Source organism: Mastomys coucha, unplaced genomic scaffold, assembly GCF_008632895.1.
Source record: "Mastomys coucha isolate ucsf_1 unplaced genomic scaffold, UCSF_Mcou_1 pScaffold22, whole genome shotgun sequence".
In the NCBI taxonomy this organism is placed as follows: Eukaryota; Metazoa; Chordata; class Mammalia; order Rodentia; family Muridae; genus Mastomys; species Mastomys coucha.
The window spans coordinates 131,008,283-131,029,276 of record NW_022196905.1 but is presented as its reverse complement, the minus strand read 5'-3'; the positions used below and the strand labels follow the sequence as shown (position 1 = coordinate 131,029,276).

The 20,994-nt window shown below is 47.7% G+C and overlaps 1 long non-coding RNA gene across 2 annotated transcripts; it reads right to left on the bottom strand.

The window, feature by feature from the left end:
- Positions 1–1,866: 1,866 nt before the first annotated feature.
- LOC116068569 lies at positions 1,867–13,434 on the bottom strand. Of its 2 annotated transcripts, none has more exons than XR_004109620.1 (4): positions 13,160–13,434; positions 11,054–11,211; positions 10,122–10,221; positions 1,867–7,499 (listed from the first exon to the last, which is right to left on the bottom strand). It is a non-coding gene; the product is annotated as an uncharacterized LOC116068569 (long non-coding RNA). The 2 variants fall into 2 exon arrangements; XR_004109622.1 differs by lacking the exon at positions 13,160–13,434 and adding an exon at positions 13,047–13,067.
- Between the last annotated feature and the right edge of the window lie 7,560 nt (positions 13,435–20,994).

Below are 20,994 nucleotides of genomic sequence, written 5' to 3'. Positions count from 1 at the left end.
CCTGGTCTACAGAGTGAGTTCCAGGACAGCCAGGGCTACACAGAGAAACCCTGTCTCAAACCACCCCCACCCCAAAAAGAAAACACAAAAAACCAAAGAAACAAAAAATAAAACAATAACAAAAACCCCATGGAAAACGTATTGTCCCAGCAAAAACATAAGGCACTCCTCAATGGTGAGGACCCGTGGGGTAATTCTGAAGGCACCGGCTGCCCTCAGGGAACTTTGTTAGACGACAAGAGAAAGGCATTTGTTTTCTGGGAAAAGCTTAACGAGAGGAGCAGCTGATACATATTTTCTCACAATTTCACAGAAGCCTGAGAAGGGACGCACAATGGCCAATGTTACATTTGGTTTTTGTCACGGGGCTACTTCTAGAAGAGATAGAAAAACTGGACAGTCTGGGCATTGGGGCCGTGTGCAGAGGTCTGTGAAATCCCGAGACAGAGCCATGTCACATGACCTTCCGACATTGTATGATGTATTAAAACCGAAATCTCATTTGAAACTAAGTTTCTCATCAAGGGTCATTATCGAGAACATGATCTCATTCTTTTTTTCTTTCTTTTTTAAACAAAATGGTTCCAGGAATACACTGTAGATAAAAGAACCATAGCTTAAAATAAAAGATTGTTAGACTCTAGTCTCTACTGGACTTTTTGTGCAGTTCCTGACATTAATTTTTGTTTAGTTAACTAATATTTCATTTTTTTCAAGACAGGGTTTCTCTGTGTAGCCTTGGCTGTCCTGGAACTCACTCTGTAGACCAGGCTGGCCTCCAATTCAGAAATCCACCTGCCTCTGCCTCCCAAGTGCTGGGATTAAAGGTGTGTGCCACTACGTGTGGCTTTTTTTGTGGTTGTTGTTTTAATTATATTATCTTGCACCCTGTTTTAAAACCTAGTATCTTGTCTCTGTGGACAACTGGTCATAAATAACAGCTCACTAAGATTTTTTCAGCCTCAGAGTGACTCTCATTAGCTCCAAATTAGCTGCCTGTTTTTCATTGTGTGAATTTTGAAACAGTAAAAGGGAGAGCAATTGTATCAGATACCAAAGCAAATTACACCGAAAAATAATTAGGTATTGGAGCAGGTTCAAGTAGATTCAAGGGAAGTAGCCAACTGGAACAGGAATTTAACAATGAGGGCAGAATTTCAAAATAGTTGGGAAAGAGGTACTCATTAGATGACATTGAAACAATTGGATAATCATGGGAGGGAGGGGAAGAGTTGGTACTTATTATACCTGGAGCCAACCCAGAGCCTTACATATACTAGGCAGATGCTGTACCATTGAACCACACCCCCAGCCCCTCACTGGGGAATTCTAGGCAAGTCTTTAATAAAGTTGAAAAAAATGTTAAAATTTTCAAAATAGAGTATGAAAGGATGTGAGCATGCACAGGGAAGGCTGGGCCTTGCAGCACATACTGTCATCTCAGCACAAAGAAGCCTGAGGCAGGAGGATCAGGCTCAAGGGCAGCTACTGATGCTCAGTTGGTGAAATGCTTGTTCGAGCACGATGTCCTTGGTTTGATCCTTAGAAATCAGGTGAAATTCCTGGGCATGGTGGCATGAACATGTCAGTCAAGCAGGGAGATCCAGACTGGCCTGCATGGTGGGCTCCAGACATGGAGAGAAACCATGACTCAAGAAACAGTGTTTGGCCGGGCGGTGGTGGCGCACGCCTTTAACCCCAGCACTTGGGAGGCAGAGGCAGGCGGATTTCTGAGTTCAAGGCCAGCCTGGTCTGTAGAATGAGAGTCACTCTGAGGCTGAAAACCCTGTCTCGAAAAAACAAACAAACAAAACCAAAGTGGGGGGCTGGGGAGGAAGAAAGCAAGCAAGCATGGTTGAGTTAGTCTGGATCAAGTTTATTTAACACTGTGACACTAGCACCAGCCGGAACATTGTCGACTGCTGTGAACACAAAGCAGTTTAGAGACTCGGGACCTGCTTAACACTGGGGCAACTTTCACCTGAGAGTGTGGGAGGAGTCAGCCAGCATCCTGTGTAATCTGGCTACTTCCCGGGCACAACAGAAACCTACCAACAACAATGACCATGTGAGGGCTTTCAAGATCATGAAACTCATTCAACGTCAGAGAATTCACACTGGAGAAAAGCCCTATGCTCAATTAATCCCTTTCCCTAGAGCCTCAAGGAACCTTTGGTCAGAATCCTAACTTGCAGACAGTATCAGCTCATTCATTTCAGACTGATTCATTCAATCAGCTAAAGTCATCTGGCTCCTAAAGTAGTCACAAGGAACGGCCATGGCAATGCACAAATAGAGGGTGCGCTGAATGTGCTTGTTTGCTCGAAGAAGAGAGCTACAAGAGAAACTGGCAAGAAAAACCATGCAGAGATGCCCCAGTGCTTCTCATCAGAGAACACACAGAAATGCACCCATAAAGATTGTGGAAGAGGCTTGAACACATCACCCCATAGCTGAGTGGTGGAGCGCCCTCATGTGGAGGAACAGGGAAAAGCAGCTGTTCTCTTCATTGGATTTAAGAGAACACTAAGCTATGCTGTCTACGGGAGGCTTTCTAGGGGAAGACACACTGGTTTAAAGGTATCAGCTGTAGCAGAAGCTTGGTATAATGAGGCAAATCTATGATCCCAGTGGATTGGTAGGCAAAGCCGGAGGAAAAATGTGAGTCCAAGGCCAGCCTGGGCTACAGAGTGAGATTCAGGCCACCCTAGGCAACTCAGTAAGGCCTTGTCTCAAAATCAAGTCAAAAGATTGCTACAGCATGTCTCAATGGTAGAGCACTTGCCCAGAATTCCTCAGTGAGGGGCTGGGGGCGTGGCTCAGCGGGAGAGTACTTTCCAGAATGTGTGAGGTCCAGAGTTCAACCTACAGTACCTTACACACGAAATCTGGTGATAGTGGGGTGGGTGTGTGCGTGTGTATAATTCTTTCACAAGGTACACATTTAAATGTTTCATTTTTTTGCCCCCAAGCCCAGATTTAATCGCCATGACTTCTTTCTCTCTGGAGACACATCTCCCTCGTTCACTTTACAAGCTGAGACTCACTTTGCTGGTGAGTTATTGGCCTTGACATTCTGGACCCAGCTCCGTAGACCGTGTGGGGTGCACAAGGTGTGTACTGAGGGCTAGTGTCCGAATCTGCGTCACAGCTTCTGACTTAGCACATCTGTGCCTGGGTCCTGTAGTTATTCTGAGACATACCAGAGGCAGGGCAGCTTTTTCGAGTTTGCTTATAATGGGGTAATGAGTATGTGTCAGTCTCACTTGAGACAGCAGGAGAAACCTGACTTTTTCTTTCTTTCTTTTTTTTTTTAATTTAGAAAACAGTTCCCAAGAGGAAGGGGCAGGCCTTACATTTAGCTTCTCCAATAGTCTTGGACTTATCCCCCAGCCTCCACTTCCCAAGGGTAGGATTGATTACAAGCGTCTACCACCATACCTAGTCTATGTGGTGCTGGGGATCCAAGCCAGGCTTTGTGCCTGCTAGGCAAGCACTCTGCCAACTGAGCCCAATCCCTAGCCTCCTTGTCCCCCAATGCTTAGATTCATGAAAGGAACTCAGGTTGGCTGTGTGTGCCTCTGGCTCCTGCCTTCACTTGAACAAAAGGTAGAAGAAAAAAGGGAGGGGCAGGGAGGAGAGGTAAGGAAGATGGCCCATGCCCGAGCACAGAGCAGGGCAGCAGGTACCATTTAGCACTGCCCTCCTTCCAAGAGGAGCATTTTCAATCGACACCAAGGCTGTCTCCTGAGTACGACCCCTTTGCACCCGCTGGCTCCGGCTACAACAAATTGCTCCAATTCATTATTGCACAACAACCAGCTATAGACACTGTCTTAGAATTTTTCCACACCTGGCCTAACCTGGCTTCTCACTCTTTGGGCTCTGGACCTTAGGCATGTATACTCCCTTTTCTCGACCCCCACCAATGTTTTTTCTAAAAGTTATTCCTCAGCCCTGTCTGAGAAGACTTGGGCATGTGGAAATTTCTAGAATTATCTTTCCTGGTCTGGGTCCATTGGGTGTGAGGGGTTGGGACTAATTACTGGGGCTGTCCTTTTGGCTGTGAAGAATCCTGCCTTTCATTGTTGTCGTTCCTGTGTGGTGTCCCGCTGCGCTGCTCTGCCCTGCGAGACACGTGTGAATCACCGGAGGCAGCACCAGAGATCAAAGACAGACCTGGTAGCCGCGAGACTTCAAAGGAACTGAAACTTGTAATCCGCTTCCCTGCCTGGAGCCCATGCTTGAAGGGTGGTTTACAGACTGCAATGTTATTCTCACGTCTATGCTAAAAGCCGAAGGATTGTTCTGCCTTAGCTATATATATCTTGGTTCATTTTAGTAAAAAACACACCTTGATAAAGCTACTTGGTGTTGTGTTCTTTGTCTCCCGCCCCGCTTATTTTCACAGAAACTCAACTACCCCAGTTCGTGAGCACCCACGGGGGAAGAGAGACTGCAGGACGGTTTCCTTCATTCCTGTCCATTTCCTATCATCTATGCAGGTTTTCTTGCACCAACACTTAGAGGGAAAAGCAACCTGGGTTGTTTTCTCCATTTAGAGCTGTAAGAAAGATCCACAGGGTTGTGGTGAGGACAGGGACATTTTATGAAGAGCTTAGGAATGTTTCAGGCTCCAGGAGACAGTACACTCACTTCACAGCAATCAGGCTGGAAGGAGACGGTTCCAGTGTAGGCATTGTGACTCATTGGTGCCACCAGGGACCCCAGGCTCCTTTTGCTCATCACCTGTCCTGTCATCCCTTGCTGGTTGTCTCCCCTTGGTCTTGTTGCCTCATGGATTCAAGGTGATCCCAAACATCTCTCCATAAGTGTATTAGTAGAATTGAATTATATGACCACTACTACATCAATCAACAGCAAAAGCAAAAAAATACAAGCTTGGTCCAGTGATACACATTGCATCACTGTGAAGATGGGCTCACTTGAGCTCCAGGGTTGTAGGGTAGTAGCTTACAGGCCATGACCTTGCTCTAAGCATTCTCTTCTTTTCCTCTGTTCCAAAGAAAGGTTTATTTTCTCTTCTTCCACAGTGAGTGGATTTTCTCCGTATCATAACTTTCTCACTAATTTTCTCCTTCATTGTGATTTTGGCCAGAACATTAGACCATTAAAGCCCTATTCTAGAAGTAGAATAGGTAAAGTGGAGGGTATAGGAAAAGGATATAGATAGTGTGGGCTCTGATAGCCTAGACAGCATAAGATGAGGCTACTATTCCGAGAGAGGTAGAGGCACTAGGGACCTGTGTGCCAGGGCCACTTCAAATTATCTGAGCCCCAGACAGCATCACAGGGAGAAGAGAAACCCAGCTCACAGACAGAACGGAGGCACAGAGCCCTACTTGGACCATGTCCACTATTTCCAGCCACTCTAGGGGAGGTCCCAGACGTAGTGTAGCAGAAATAAACCATAACAATGCCCGACTTGTGGAGTTGATGGCATAACCAGAAGCTCTTGAATCTGCCCCAACTCAAGAATCCCCTCAATTCCCACAGCAGATATGCTAGTGTCTGCTGGTAGGAAGCTTGTGTCTCTCATGGGCACATATGTTCCTGTAAAGCATTAGATAGGTTTGGGCAGGATGAAGAAGAGATTGCAGAGGCAGTACCATTTTCAAAAGGCCACAGAGTCCAGAGAGCAGGCTGCTTATCCCAGCAAACAGAAGTGAAACTCCTGCAATCCAACACTAGGACTTTTGAGGTCACGGTTGCAGAGGAGATGGAGATTTGAGTCCTGGCTCCTCGACTCAGGAGTTGCATGGATTTGAGCAAGCTGATGAAGCTCTCTCCATCTATTCCCTCAATTGTAACAGGAAGCCACAAAAGACTTATTCCAAAGCTTATTGAGAAGATTCAATGAGACACAGCCGGCCTAATGATGGCCCCTGCCTGGAAGATGCCTGGCATGTGCCTGGCATGTGCCTGGCATGTGGGCACTGTGGGGACTTACACATTTAGTACTCAAGGAGTCTCTCACAAAGTTGGGGGAATGATAGAATGACAATCAGGGACCTCAATGAAGACGCAGTTGGCTCAAAAGGAACATCTGGGAGCCCTGCCGGTGATATCAGAAAAGGAAGTAGGGCAATCAGAAACGCGGCATGTGGGCCTAAACAGCTTTTTGTTTGTTTGTTTGTTTGTTTGTTTGTTTGGAGAAAGGATTTCAAGTCTGAAGCCCAGGCTATCTATCCTTAAACTCACTTTGTAGCCGAGGATGACTTTGAACTCTTGAGCGCCCTGCCTCACCTCTATCTCCTAAGTGCTAGGATTACAGGTGTGTGCTGTCAAGATCAGCAAGGGGGAATCTTCAGCGCTCCCTAGACTAATGTGTTGAGTAGGCTCCGAGCAGGCTCCGAGAAGCCCAGTGCCCCCTTTGGAATGGACCTAGGATTACCTTTCATCCTAGGCCTTTGTTCCTCCAAGAGCCTGCACTTTCTTGACTTCTGATCTGCTTGTGCTATTTCTCATTGAATGCGGCTTGGGACAGTCATTGTAGGTCCAACTGGAGACTCAGCACAGATTACATCCTAGCAACACATTTCCAGAGCCAGAGGACAGGACCCTGGAGACAAGGGATTTGGATGTGGTGACTACGGATTCGGATGCAGCCTGCCCACATGTCCCCAAGTACTGGGATTACAAGAATGCACCACCACACCTGGTTTTTGAAGCATTGCAAAAGGGAACCAGAGGTTTTCTGTGCATGCTAGGCAAGCACCTTACCAATTGAGCTACATCTCTATCCCTTAACATTCTTGGTTGGAAGAAGGGCTGTGGCCATAGGGGAACTTGGGATTTAGAGACATTAAGAAATTTTCATAGCCAACAAGGAAGGGGAGTTCTATCCTTGGTGGGACCCAGAACTCAGTCATAATCAGAAAGGAAGGGATGTGACCTGCGCTTGAGGTCCCTTCGGGAGACAGCTCAGTGTACTCCTTCATGTCTCTGTGTTGCCTCCATAAACTGTCTGCCTTCTAAGTATGGAAATTACCATTTCCCAACAGGTATGGGTCTAGGTGCCCTGGTAGCTGAGCCTGCAAACCTCCAAGGTCACCCTGAGGGTGGTTCGTGAGCCAGCCTCCCCTGCAAGCTGGGTGTGTGAGCTGACACACCAGCGCCCCTTCCCAAGGTCAGTCCTACGTCCTAGCACAGCTCTAACTAACTAATAACATCTTCAAGCAGAGGGGATGGACCATGGGCTCCTGCCCTTTTATGGATCTTCTGAGTTAATATGGCTGGGCTGCCTGGTGGCAAGGGTGGAAGGTGTAGCAATGAGAAATCCCCTGCCGCCCTATGTGAGAACCATCTGGAAAAGGAGAACTTCATCTTCAAAGGCCAACGGCCAGAGCCACCTCCTATACCACAGAGTCCATAGTGACACAGTTACCACGGCACAGACGGCCTTCCCTCAGTGTTTCGGCACTTGAAGGCTCCGTGGAGAATGCAAATACAAGATGTGGTTGTCCTTCAAACATTGTCTGTCAGAGAAGAAGGAAAAACAGGTATAAACCGACCATAGATGAACAGAGCTTTTGTAGACACCAAATCCTCAGAAACGTGTCAATGCCTAGGTTCACAGAATCCTGGAAGACTTTTGGGAAGAGGTAGGCTTTGGACAGGCTTGAAACAGAGAGGCATCTACTTCTTACCTGATTCAGCAATCAGTAGGCTGAGGCAGGGAAATGGCCAAGTTTGAGACCAGTCTGGGTTATAGAGGTGGTCCTGGGTTGTATAAGAAAGGTAGCTGGTGGCTGGAGAGATGGCTCAGTGGTTAAGAGCACTGACTGCTCTTCCAGAGGTCCCGAGTTCAAATCCAAGCAACCACCCTCACAGCCATCTGTAATGGGATCCGATTCCCTCTTCTGGTGTGTCTGAGGACAGCTATAGACTCACATATATAAATAAATTTTAAAAAAGAAAGAAAGGAAGGAAGGAAGGTAGCTAAGCAAACCAAGGGAAGCGAGCCACACTGTGTCAAGGTCTCTGTGTCAGTTCCTGCCTCCAGGTTCCCGCATTGAGCTCCTGCCCTGGTTTCTAGATGATGGACTGAGCCTGTGGGACAATGGCCTCTTTTGTTCCCCGGTTGCCTTTGGTCATGATATTTATGCCAGTCCTCATGTTGGGCCACACTCTACCCAGACATTTGGATGGGATTCAGCAGAAAACCAACACATTTTCGCAGCAGTGGGAATCTTTGTACACTATGAATAAGGGAAAATTTCCATTCACTCCCTAATTCACACTGGAGAGACTCCCAATGAATGCAGGCAGGCAGGATGCTCCTGGGATGGAGGCGAGCAGTCATAAAGAGGAGAAAATCACAGGGCAGATACAGCACCCGAATAGGCTCGAACCCACGTCAGAGCTCATCACCCTGGCGAGTATTACAGGAGAGAACGCACATCCTCCACGTGTGGAAGCGGAGTTCCGAGGGGGCCCCACTGCACCCAGCGTCAGATGAGCCATTTGGAGAGAAAAGCCTTTGAGTGGAATGAATTGAGGGTGGTAATGGCTCAGGGGACAAATCAAGACTTATTCATCTGAGCTGAAGACTCCGGCTGGAATGAGGGTGGATGCTCATCATCGGTGACGAAGCTCTGGGGGTGCTCCTATCTCACAAGACGGATACCAAAGAAGCCCCCCCCACCCCCAGTCCCCAGGACAGTGGGGGAGACTTAGAGCACTTATGACCTAAAGTGCTCACACAGGAGAAATACATGATAGGGGAGATGGACTTAGAGGGTAGTCTTGATGGTCTCCATGCTCAGAGCAGCAGCAGACAAGACAGAGAGAGCCAGGTATGGTGAGCAGGCTAGCATCCCAGCACTTGGGAGACTGGCAGAAGGGTCATGGGTGAGTGGAGTTGGTATGGGGGCTCCGTGTGTAAAGGTGCTTGCCAGCACGAATGACCTAAGTTCAGTCCCTGGGTCCCACCTAGAGGAAGGAGAGAACTGACTCCTACAAGATGACCTCTGACCTCCACACCCATACAGTAGGATGTGCCCTACCCCACACACATAAATAGCTGTAATAAAAAATAAGTAGTATAGGTAAATAAACTAATTACTATAAAGTAATTAGTTTACCTTGCCTTTGGGGCAAGCCTGGGCTACATAGAGAGACCCTGCCTCAAAACTGGGAACGTGGTTAAGTTGGTAGAGCGCTTGTCTACCACTCTACTAACCCTCACAGAACCCATGCTAGCCTCAAACTAGCCATGTACTTTCTGGAAGGCTTCCCTGCCTTTCAGCAGAGAACGCCTTCCCAGAAGTCTCTGTGCCTTCCATGGTGTCAGATGATGTCATTCTCCTCCAAGATCCCCCGGGGCCCAGCACTTCCACTTTCAAAACACTTCAACAATCCAGACTGCCTGCCTTCTCAAATGGGAGCCCCAAAAGAGCCTGGGTCACTTCCCCAGGGCCACGGTCGCCTGGTTCCCCAGGGAGGACCCAAGCTCAGGATCTAGGTTCCTGGGTTCTATCCGTAGCACCACGTAAACATGGCCCAGGCATGCATTCCTGTGATCTCATCATTTGGGAGGTAGTGACTGGAAGACAGAACTTCAAGGTCACCTGGGACTATATTTTAAATGAAGACAGTCTGGGCAACAGGCGACCCAGGGCGGAAGGCAGCCAGGGAGGGCAGGGCGAGCAGAAACAGAAAGGCTGGGTTTGAGGGATACTGATGCCTTTAGGACAAAGAGCCCCAGATGATACCCATTCCTGCACAGGTGGCCCTTGGGGTCCACGAACAGTCTCCAACCCTGTACAGAAGACAAGAATCAAGGCTCTGAGCTTCCTGAAGCTTCCGTGTCCCTCTGGGCTACATGTTCTCTTCACAGCCTCTCTCTCGTCTTTATTACTCAGTAAAATCTGGATCCTTTCGGTGATTTTTTTTTCCACGTAGCCCTGGCTATCCTGGAACTTGATCCACAGACCAGGTTGTCCTTGAACTCAGAGATCTGCCCACCTCTGCCTCTGGTGTGCTGGCCTCAAAGGTGTGTGCTGCCACCACTACCCGGCTCTGGGTCCTTTCTCTAGTTTCTTGCCTTGGTCATGTGAGGGTTCCTAATGCCTCATATCTCCAAGAAGTCTGTTTACCTGTGACAGGCAGGAAGGCCTAGCCACCCGTGTGTTCCAGAAGCTGCTGCTGTGGACGGCTCACTTGTAAATATCTTCAGGGCACCTGTGCTATCTGGTGCTGGGATACAAGACAAAGAAGGAAGGGCTAGTTACAAGTGGCCAGCCAGGTGGTCTTGGGGCCCTAGAGGTCCCTATGTTCAAAGGTTTCAGGAAAGGGTTTAGAAGAGAGAACTGCAGAAGTCGGGCCCGGTAGCCGGCACCCGTGTGTCAGGCTGCGCTTGGTTTCTTTGGAAGCTCAGCCATGGACTCTATACATATCAGAAATAAAATGGGGTGTGGTGCAGGCCTGTAGTTCCAGCATTGTGGAGGCTGAGGCAGGATGATCTTAGTTCCAGGCCAGCCTAAGCTGTACAGTCAAATGTAGTGGATCAAGACTGTAATCCTAGCCTTTAGGACAGTATTGGGAGGAGGATCAGGGGTTCAAAGCCAGCATCAGCTATGTTGTGAGTTTGAGGCTAGCATGTGTTATGTGAGGCCTTATTTAAAAAACACAACAAGGCAGGCGGATTTCTGAGTTTGAGGCTAGCCTGGTCTACAGAGTGAGTTCCAGGACAGCTGGGGCTACACAGAGAAACCCTGTTTCGAAAAACCAAATAAATAAATAAATAAATAAATATCACAACAAAAAGCAGACACAAAGACACAAAAAACCAAACAAAAGAAAATGATCTATGCATAGCCTCTGAATGGCAGAGCCCACACTGGAAGTCTCTGAATCTGGACTTAACCTTACATTAAACCACATGGTCTCTCAATTGCCACAAAAGACAAGGGGCAGAACTGGGAACACCACTCCTCAGGATGTTTCTAGAGACTCTGGGACACTGGAAAGCCACGTGAACGGGAAGGTCAAGGCTGAAATGGACATGTACCCACTTAGCACACCTCACCTGAGCCTCGCGGGGGAGCCAGGCGACCATTGCCCTGGGGAAGTGAACAGAGAAGCCTGACCCAGGCTCTCCTGGGGCTCCCATTAGAGAAGGCAGGCAGTCTGGATTGTTGAGTGTTTTGAAAGTGGAAGCTCAAGCTCGGGGGAGAATGACATCATCTGTGGAAGGCAGGGAAGAATCTTCTAGAAAGTGCATGGTGAGAGCTGATGTTGACAGACAAGTGTGAAGGTGGCCAAAGGAAGACTAAGGCTGCTAGGAAATAGAAGAAAGCAGGTATGGTGGTGTATGGCTGGAAGCCAAGAAAACACAAGCTCAAGGCCACTCTGCCGTACACAGCAAGTTCTAGGCCAGCCAGCACCTTGTAGTGAAGAGACCTTCCCTAACACGCACACACACACTCGGGGAGGGGGGCGGGGAGTTGAGGGGGAGTGAGGTAGTAGTAGAGGGAGGGAGGTGAGGAGGGGTCAGGGTCTGTATGGCCCAGCGACCCTGGTAAGGGGTTCAGATTCAATCCTTAGGAGGAGTGGGAAGGTAGTTGGAGTCGTTAGGTCAAGGGGAGCTGCCGGAGTAGCTCTATTATCTTTTCTTTTCTTTAAAGCCCAAGGCTGCAAAATGAAGATCTCTTGTGTGTGTGTGTGTGTGTGTGTGTGTGTGTGTGTGTGTGTACAGCCTTGTTTCTCAGGCACCATGCTCTCCCCAACCCCATCTCTCTCTCTCTCTATCACACACACACACATACACACACACACACATTTAATTACTTATTTAATGTGTATTGGTGTTTCACCTGCATGTATGTTCAACTTTGTGATCCTCTATCTAGTCTCTACTCTCAAATGTTAGAATTGCAGGAGCGTACCACCATGCCCATTTTTATGCTGTGTTGGGTGTAGATCATGTCTTCAGCTGTAGAGTGCTAGGCAAGCACTCTATCAACTAAGTTTTCCCAGCTCTGGAAAATAATTTTTCTTCTCTGAAGGTGCTCATGTCTGTACATATGAAATATTTTCACAGAAGTTGTAAATGTGCCTAAGATTAAAAAATTGTGTTGAATGCATTATGAAGTGGTCAATATTTCAACTGGAAAAAAAAATCACATCTAGGTAATTTTCATGTTTATATATTGATAAAATTGTGGTCAGTTTTCAGCATTCCAAACAAAAGAGGAATGGACTCAGCAAATCTAAGAGTGATGATAGTTCATTGAAAACTGCTATGAGCACATTTCTCATTCTGGGTCTTAGGGTAAAATATATGGATTACCGTCTTTGTTATAAATGAAGATAGATAAATTAGTTGAAAAATCTCACAAATATTCATATATTTCATGTGATTAATGTTACTAACTCATGGAAATAAATCACATTGTCTTTCAATGCCATTTTTGTAAGTTAAAAAAAATTGTGTTCTGAATAGACTTTTTTCTTAATGTTACTTGGGTTATTACTGTCATCAACTATTACTTATCTCCATATAATATTTATTTTATAACTGCTGCCTATTGTCTACAATAAACCAATTTTATGAAAGAAAAAAAAAACATTCACACACACACATGTGAAGATTTTGGATCTCTTGGAACTGGAGTTGTGAGCTGCCATGTGGGTGCTGGGAATTAAACCAGGGTCCCCTGGAAGAGCAGCTAGTGCTCTTAATCTTGTCTGAACCCCAATCTTGTCTCTTTTAAGGCAGGGTCTCTTGGTGGTCAACCATCAGGTTAGGTTGGGTGGCCATCGAGCCCCAGGGATCGTCCTGCCCTAGCTCTCCGTTGCTGGCATCACAAGCAAGAGGTCACCAGGCTGGCCTTCTAGGTGGTTTGGGGATCCAATCTTTTAAGACAAACACTTTACCAAAGGAGCTATCAACTCTGTTTCCAAGAAAATCTCTTCCCCACCTGACCCCACCCCCACCCCTAACCCCCATCAGCTCCAGGGTTTCACAGGCTGCCTTGGAACTGTCAATCAAGAATTGCCACAAACTCATAGAGATCTACCTGCCTATCTCACAGCATGAGCCCTCATGCCCACTCCCAAGGTGGCTTCTTATAGGTTACAGAGAGCAGGCTGAGCTGGGAGTGTCTCAGGGTGACCTGGATAAAACACTCACTGGTTTCTGTCTGGGGAGGAGGCTCGGAATTCTCACACTAGTATTTTAGCTTTTGTTCATAACAGGGAAAATGTAATACAAAAGTAAAAAAGAAGAAAAACGGGCCAGCGAGATGGCTCAGTGAGCAAAGGCACTGCTGTGAAAAATCTGACAACTTAAGTTTGATTCTAGGACCCACACTAGAAAGAGCCAACTCCCCAAAGCAAGCACATGCTAAGCCTGCAGACAGACACACAAACAGACACACACACAGACACTCAGACACACACACAGAGACACTCAGACACACACACACTCAGACACACACACAGACACACACATACAGTCAGACACACACATACACACACTCAGACACACATACACAGACACTCACACACACACACAGACACTCAGACATACACACAGAGACACTCAGACACACACACAGAGACACTCAGACACATACACAGAGACAGAGACACACATACACAGAGACTCAGACACACTCACACACACACAGAGACACTCAGACACACACACACACACAGACAGACACAGACACACACACACACATACACAGAGACAGACATATGCACAGACACACACACCCCTCAAACACACAAAGATAAACAATAGATCAGTGGCCCAAGGGGGTATCTAGGAGGGAGCCAGGCGGCTGCAATATGAGCCAATGGATGCTGGCAATGAACCACCATTCAGGAGGCTTCCAGGTTCCTTCCACTCCAGGCTGGTCACAAAGCTATGGGTGTGTGTGGGTGGTGGCGGGAGAGGGGGCGGTTAGGAATCCAGACTAAGGGTTGCCCACTGGTCCTCTCTGGTTAGTTCCTTGGGTCCCTTCAGCTCACACACCTGCAGAGGGGAGGGGCTGCCTTTCCTATGAAGTCACAGAGATGATTATGTAAACTATAAACAATGTGCTGTTGCAGCCAGGTGGTGGCACAGCCTTTAACCCCAGTACTCGGAAGGTAGAGGAGGCAGGAGAGTCTGAGTTCCAGGACAGCCAGGGCTACAAAGAAACCCTGTTCCCGACAAATAAAAAGTGCTGTTGTAAAAATGTGTGTGTGTGTGTGTGTGTGTGTGTGTGAGTGTGTGTGTGTGTGTGAGTGTGTATGTGTATGTGTATGTGTGTGTGTGTGTGTGTGTGTGTGTGTGAGTGTGTATGTGTGTGTGTGTGAGAGAGAGAGAGAGAGAGAGGAAGGGAGAGAGAGAAAGGGAGAGAGAAAGAGAGGGAGAGATAAGAACACACAAACAATAAACAAGGGCTAAATGGAAACAAGCTTGTCTGAGCTGCGAGTCTAGATTATGCAGGTGAGTCAGCGCTCATCATGCCTGCGGGAACCCAGAGCCAAGGCCAGGCTTCTGTGCCCAACCCTTGCTAGCCCCATCAGCATATCAGCTTGGTCGTTCAGAGGGCATCTTCTTGGATCAGAGGGCTTGGGTCAATCTTCCATCAGGGTGGAACAGCAGTGGCACAGGGCCAGGAACAGTACAAGGGACAGGGACTTCTGATACTTGGAGTCCTGTCATCTGAGGTCTCTGGTCTGTGGAATCTTCAACGGAGCTGAGCCTTAGGGGAATCTTTGTTTTCTCTTCTTCTCATTATTTGGCCCAGGCAGGCCTCGAACTTGTGGTCTTCCTACTTCAGCTGTCTAAGTTCCCACAATCTATGGAATTACTGTTTGAATCTGGGATGTCCTCACATTTTGAATGACCAGTCCCTGGCTTGTGCTGCTGTTTTTAGATCTATTTTTATGTGTTAATGAGTGCTGATGTTTGAGAAAGCCAGAAGAGGGCATCAGAGTGGCGGTGAGCTGCCCAAGGTGGATGCTAGGAACCAAATTTAGGTTCTCTGCAAGAGCAGGAAGCGCTCTTCACTGCGAAACCCATCTCTCCAGCACCTTACAGTGCTATATTGAAGGCTGTGGAGTTGTTAGTTGGAGGGGCCTGGTTTGTGGAAGGTTACTCTGGGCAGGCCTTTGAGGATTCTCCTAAGTCTGGTCCCAGGCGATTCTGTCTCTTCCTTATTGACCACTATGTGAGAAGTCTTTGCCACATATTCCTGCTGCTGCCATGAGCTCTGCCATGCTGCCTGGTATGATGGCCGGAACCCTCTATAAACCAGCACTTCTCAACCTTCCTAATGCTGAAACCTTTAATATAGCTCCTCGTGCCGTGCTGCTGACTCACCCTGGACCATAAAGTTATTTTCATTGCTACTTCATAACTGTAATTTTGCTACTGTTATGAATCATAACTTAAATATCTGTGTGTCTTGATGGTCTTAGATGATGCCGGTGACCTAAGTGCCGTTTGACCAGAGGGTTCCCGACCCGCAGGTTGAGAACTGCTGCTCTAAACCGAAAGCCTAAAGAAACCCTTCCTTTCTCGGCTGCTTCCTATCAGACAGTACATTTTTAAACTCTCTTTCTTTCTGTAGGTGTGTGTATGTATGCCATTGTGTGTGCAGGTGACCTCAAAGACGAGAAAAGGGTGTCAGACCCTTTGGAGCTGGAGTTCTAGGTGGTTGTAAACTACCCAGTGTGGTGCTGGGACCCAAACTTGGGTCCTATGCAAGGGTGGCAAATGCTCTTAACGGCTGAGCCATCCTACCAGCCCTGTCAGGGATTGGCTGTGGGGACGAAGGAAGTAATTCACACTCATGGTTCGGCACTTTCTCTCCCAGGCAATGGAGTAGCAGCTCTGGTGAGAGGCAGAGCTAGCCTCTCTGTCTTTGGTGGTGGTGGCAGCCAAGCTGTCCAACAGAAACCGCCCCTACCCCCAGCCCCCGCTTCCACAGAACCCCTCCCTCAGACTCTCTAATGTATTAGGCACACTGTCATTCAATGGGTCTTCTGACTGGGACAAGGGACTTACCTGGGTCACTCTTGTATCCTTTAGAGTTCTTCCCTCTTCTATACTGCTTGGAGCTAGTTTTCCCTTCAGGAGATCCCGAGGCCAACAGAAGGCAGATGAACATGCTGCGATGTTTTTCGACATGGGCACCGCGAGACTTCCGCAGAGGGTCTGCTTGAGGTCCCTTCACAGGATTAACTTTTAGACAGCTGCCAAGACAAGGTGAACTCTTAAAAACAGAAGATTCAAATGTGATCCTGTTACCTCAACAAAGAGGTCCATGAATAAGCCTTTTCCCTTCTGGACCCAGAGAGTACCTGCTGCATACAGTACGAGGTCTAAGTTGTATAATCTTAATGGGGTCAGGGTTTTTGTTGGTTTGTTTATTTACTTATTTCTCTTTTAAAGATTAATTAATTTATTTTATGTATGTGAGTACACTGTCGCTTTCTTTAGAGACACCAGAAGGCGGCATCGGATCCCATTACAGATGGTTGTGAGCCACCAAGTGGTTGTTGGGAATTGAACTCAGGACCTCTGGAAGAGCAGTCAGTGTTCTTAACCACTGAGCCATCTCTCCAGCCTCCTTATTTATTTATTTAAGACAAGGTTTCCTGTAGCCCAGGCTGGCCACTCTGTACAGCTAAGGATGCTTTTTTCTTTTTTTTTTTAAAACAGGGTTTCTCTGGATAGCCCTGGCTATCCTGAAACTCACCATGTAGATCAGGCTGGCCTCAAACTCAAGAGATCCACCTGACTCGTCTCCCAAGTGCACCACCATGTCCAGTACCAAGGATGCTCTTGAGCCCCGACTCCTAACACTAGGATTGCAGGTGTGTACCACCTCGTCCTGTTTATGTACTACATGAGAGGGAACCCAGGGGTTCACATGCTAGATCAGCACTCTATCGACTGAGCCATAGCCCCAGCCCTTAGTTGTTTAGTGATTCATCCATCCTATGCCACAGCCACAGCCAGAGATGGATGCTTTTTTTGTTTTGTTTTTGTTTGACAGCAGGCATCACTGTGTAGCCCTGTCTGGCCTGGACCTCTCTAGGTAGACCAGGCTGGCTTGAACTCCCAGAGATCTGACTGTCTCTGCCTCTGAGTGCTGAGGTTAAAGGCACAATCCACCGTGCCTTTTTAGAAACAGACTTTGTGTTTTTGTTTTTTTCGAGACGGGGTTTCTCTGTGTTAGCCCTGGCTGTCCTGGAACTCACTCTGTAGAACAGGCTGGCCTTGAACTCAGAAATCTGCCTGTCTTTGCCTCTCAAGTGCTGGGATTAAAGGCGTGCTCCACCACTGCTCAGCTCAGACTATTTTTTAAGATTATTTGTGTGCATCTGTGTCTGGGTTGTGTACAGGCGGGGTCTGGGGCTCATGATGTCTCAGCTAAATTTGGAACTGACAAGTCCCAGCAATCTCTCTGCCTCTGATCCCTTCCTTGGGGCTAGGGTTGCAGGCATGAGTGATACTCGGCTTGTGTAGGTGTTGGGCTCTGAACTCTGGTCCTCATGACTGACTGATAAGAACTCCTAACCACTGAATTATCTTTCCAGGCCCTCTTTTTTTTTTTTTTTCCAACTCCTGATCTTATGGGACAACACAGGGGCAACCACACCCTGCTGAGGGTTGAAAGCAGGTTATAAACTATGACAGTCTTAGTGAGATTACAACTCATCTTCATTTTCTTTTCTAGGCTCATTTGATTTTTAAATCCATGGGAAAACTGACCAACTATAGTTTCGCACACCTGGTGGGGGTGGGGCAGGGGGATGGGGATGAGGAAGGAGGAGAGGTCTGAGGGGAGGGAGCTGTGAGGGGTTTGGGAGAAAGAACTTGAGCTCTGCTGGCCGCTGAGTGGAAGGTGTGGCTGGCACGTGCTGGGGAGGCTGGAGGCTGCCTGATGGGTTGTTGGTTAATGACCCCCAAGGGCAGAGTCCTGGTAGGCGTCAGGGAACAGCTGCCTCTGTGAGACAGGGTGGGGTGCTGCTCAAGGCTTAGGAGGACTCTGGTGGCTTCCGTGTGAAGAGGTCTGGGTCAACTGCAGGAAGATCAAGGGTAAAGAGAGGGGAAATCTGGGATTGATACTGTTGCTGGGCAAAGAGCGAATATAAATCATATATAGGAATGAGCTGAGTGTGTGACTCACACTTGTGACCCCACACTTCAGGAGCTGAGGTTAAGATAATTACAAGTTTCGAGTCAACCTAGTCTACATAGCAAAGCCCTATTTCAAACAAACAAACAAAAAACAAAAACAAAGCCACATGTAAATTATAATTTAAAAACTTCTATGTGTTAAGCACTCTGTAATCTACAAAGTTCTTTTAAACCTACTATTTCTTTAATATATTATCTAGGCATCAAGATCAAACCCAAAGCTCTGTGTGTACTAGGCAGGGGCTCTACCACTGAGCCACGCCCCAGCCCCTCACTGGGGGGTTCTAGGCAGGGGCTCTACCACTGAGCCACGCCCCCAGCCCCTCCCTGGGGGATTCTAGGCAGGGGCTCTCCCACTGAGCCACAACCCCAATCCTTGTCGTTATTTTATTTGATACTCATAGAGAAACAGAGGCTCAGAGAAGTTCAAGAACTTGCCCCAGCATGTCCAATTATGCACAGGGAGCCAGAACCCGATTCTGTGCATCACTGGGCTGGGCAGGTGGAGAGCGGCTTTGGTCAGTGACACTGAAGTCATTGAGAAGCTGGAGACTACCACACACCCAGTGACTTGTATAACAAATGTTGCTGTAGTCCTGGAAGAGAGTCCTGGCTACGTGGTGTGCTGAGCCAGGGGTCTGTCCCGAGAGGGTATGGCTCTGGTGGCTCTCACCTAGTTTTGTCTCGGACAGAGTTTCACTGTGTAGGTCAAACTGAACTCAGACTCCCACCATACCCTTGCATCGTCTCCCAAAGTGCAGGGATCATAGGTGTGAAACCCCAGCTCGAGTCTACTGAGTCCCACCCCCAACCCCTCTCTCTCCCTGAGAAAGGCTCTCCTGTGTATGCTTTAAAAAGGAGCTGGCTAGCACACAGGAAACTCACTGGACACTGATCCAGGCTCTGTGAAGCACAGAAGAGATACTGTTGTCCAAAAAACCTGCTCCTGAGCCACATCGTGGCATGAGGGTTGGCTAGAAAGCCATTGGATGATAACCAGGTCCTAAAGCAACTCTTCAGGGGTTACAGAGGACATCAATAAAGATAAGACAGGTGAGCTTCCGACACTCCAGTGATCACCTCAGGACCTCTCGTGAGGACCATACCAGGCTCCATACAGATCTGAGTTTGGAGTGGGTGGAGGGTTCAACTGCTTTTCTGTGTGAAGTGGGTCCTGCTCTTACCAGGGTACCAAGAACACATCTGAAGCGGATGATGCAGATCTTGTTCCCATTGTAGAGGTGCCACATGCTCCAGAAGCTTCCTGACCTATAGACCACGAGGAATGACAGAACCTCAGGAGCTCTAGAAGAAACAAAGGTCACCAAGTGGATACATGGTCCTTTCCCTCGCCTCCTCTCCTCTTATCTTTCCTCCTCTTTCATGATTTAGCTGGGCAAGTCCTTGAATTACAGGCTTATGACCCTGAGGGGAGGGGGTTGTCTGTCTTATTTAGCCCAGGCTGGTCTCAAACTCACTATGTGACTCCTGATCTTCTTGCCTCCACTCTGCAAGTGTTGGGATTACAGGCAGGCACCGTCTTACCAGTACACCTGGTGCTGGAGATGGAACCCAAAGTTTTGTGTATGCGAGGCAAACATTCTGACCTTACCACATCCCCAGCCCTACTTCTTTCCTTTTTTCTTTTCTTTTCTTTTTCTTTTTTTTTTGTTTTGAGACAGGGTTTATCTGTGTAGCCCTGGCTGTCCTGGAACTCACTCTGTAGACCAGGCTGGCCTTGAACTCAGAAATCCACCTGCCTCTGCCTCCCAAGTGCTGGGATTAAAGGCGTGTGCCACCACCGCCCGGCCCTACTTCTTTTCAATTCTTGTTAGACCCAAACATAGACCAGGCTGGCCTCGAACTCACAGCGATCTGCCAGCCTCTGTCTCCCGAGTGCTGGGATTGCAGGTGTGTACCACAATGCCCAGCTTGGTTTGGTGTTTTGATAGGGCCTTTCTACACAGCCTTCATTGGCCTGGTTATTACTATGATAGTCAGGCTGATCTTGAACTCGTGGCAACTTCCCACTTCTGGTTCTGGGTAAGGAGTGTGCCACTGGGCTCCCCACCCCCCACAGCAATGGATTTTTCTTGAATATTTCCTTTTCATTATTTTATGTGTATGTTTGTGTGAGCATATGCATGTGTTTAGGTGCCCATGGAGTCCAGCAAAGGGCGTTAGATACCTTGGATATGGAATTACAAGTGGTTGTTTGCCACCCAATGTGGATGCTGGGATCTGAAGGCAGGTATGCAGCGAGAGCAGCCCAGCAGTGGTGGGGGAGATAAAAGAAAAATTCTTCCTAATCTTATCTCAGACATAATCTAAATTAAAATTATTCAAATTTAATATTATAGCCTGAAAGATTATAATCTTATATTTAATATTATAGCTTGAAATATAGAGAGCTTTAAAGGAAACGTCATTTGCATATGTGTAAAGGAAGTACATTTGGTCTGGTGGGTGTAGGGCATTGGTGGGATGGTCCCGTCGTATGGCTGAGTTGGAGATCCAGAACCCATGTACAAACACTGGCTTGTGTTTATATATGCACACGTGCATGTGGTGGTCAGAGGTCAACCTTAGGTGACCTTCCAAAGTCACTGTCCACTTTGTTTTGTGAGACCCTGGACTCTTGATATCCTAATTTGATCCCAGATTTGCCTGGAGTGGCTGGCCAGCCAGCTTTCCCAGCAGGACATGGGAGTTACAAGTGTGGGCCATTATGCCTTGCTTTGTTATGTGGGTCTTGGGGATTAAATTCAGGGTGTCAGGCTTGGTGGCAAGCACTTTCACAGAATTAGTTGTTTCTTTTT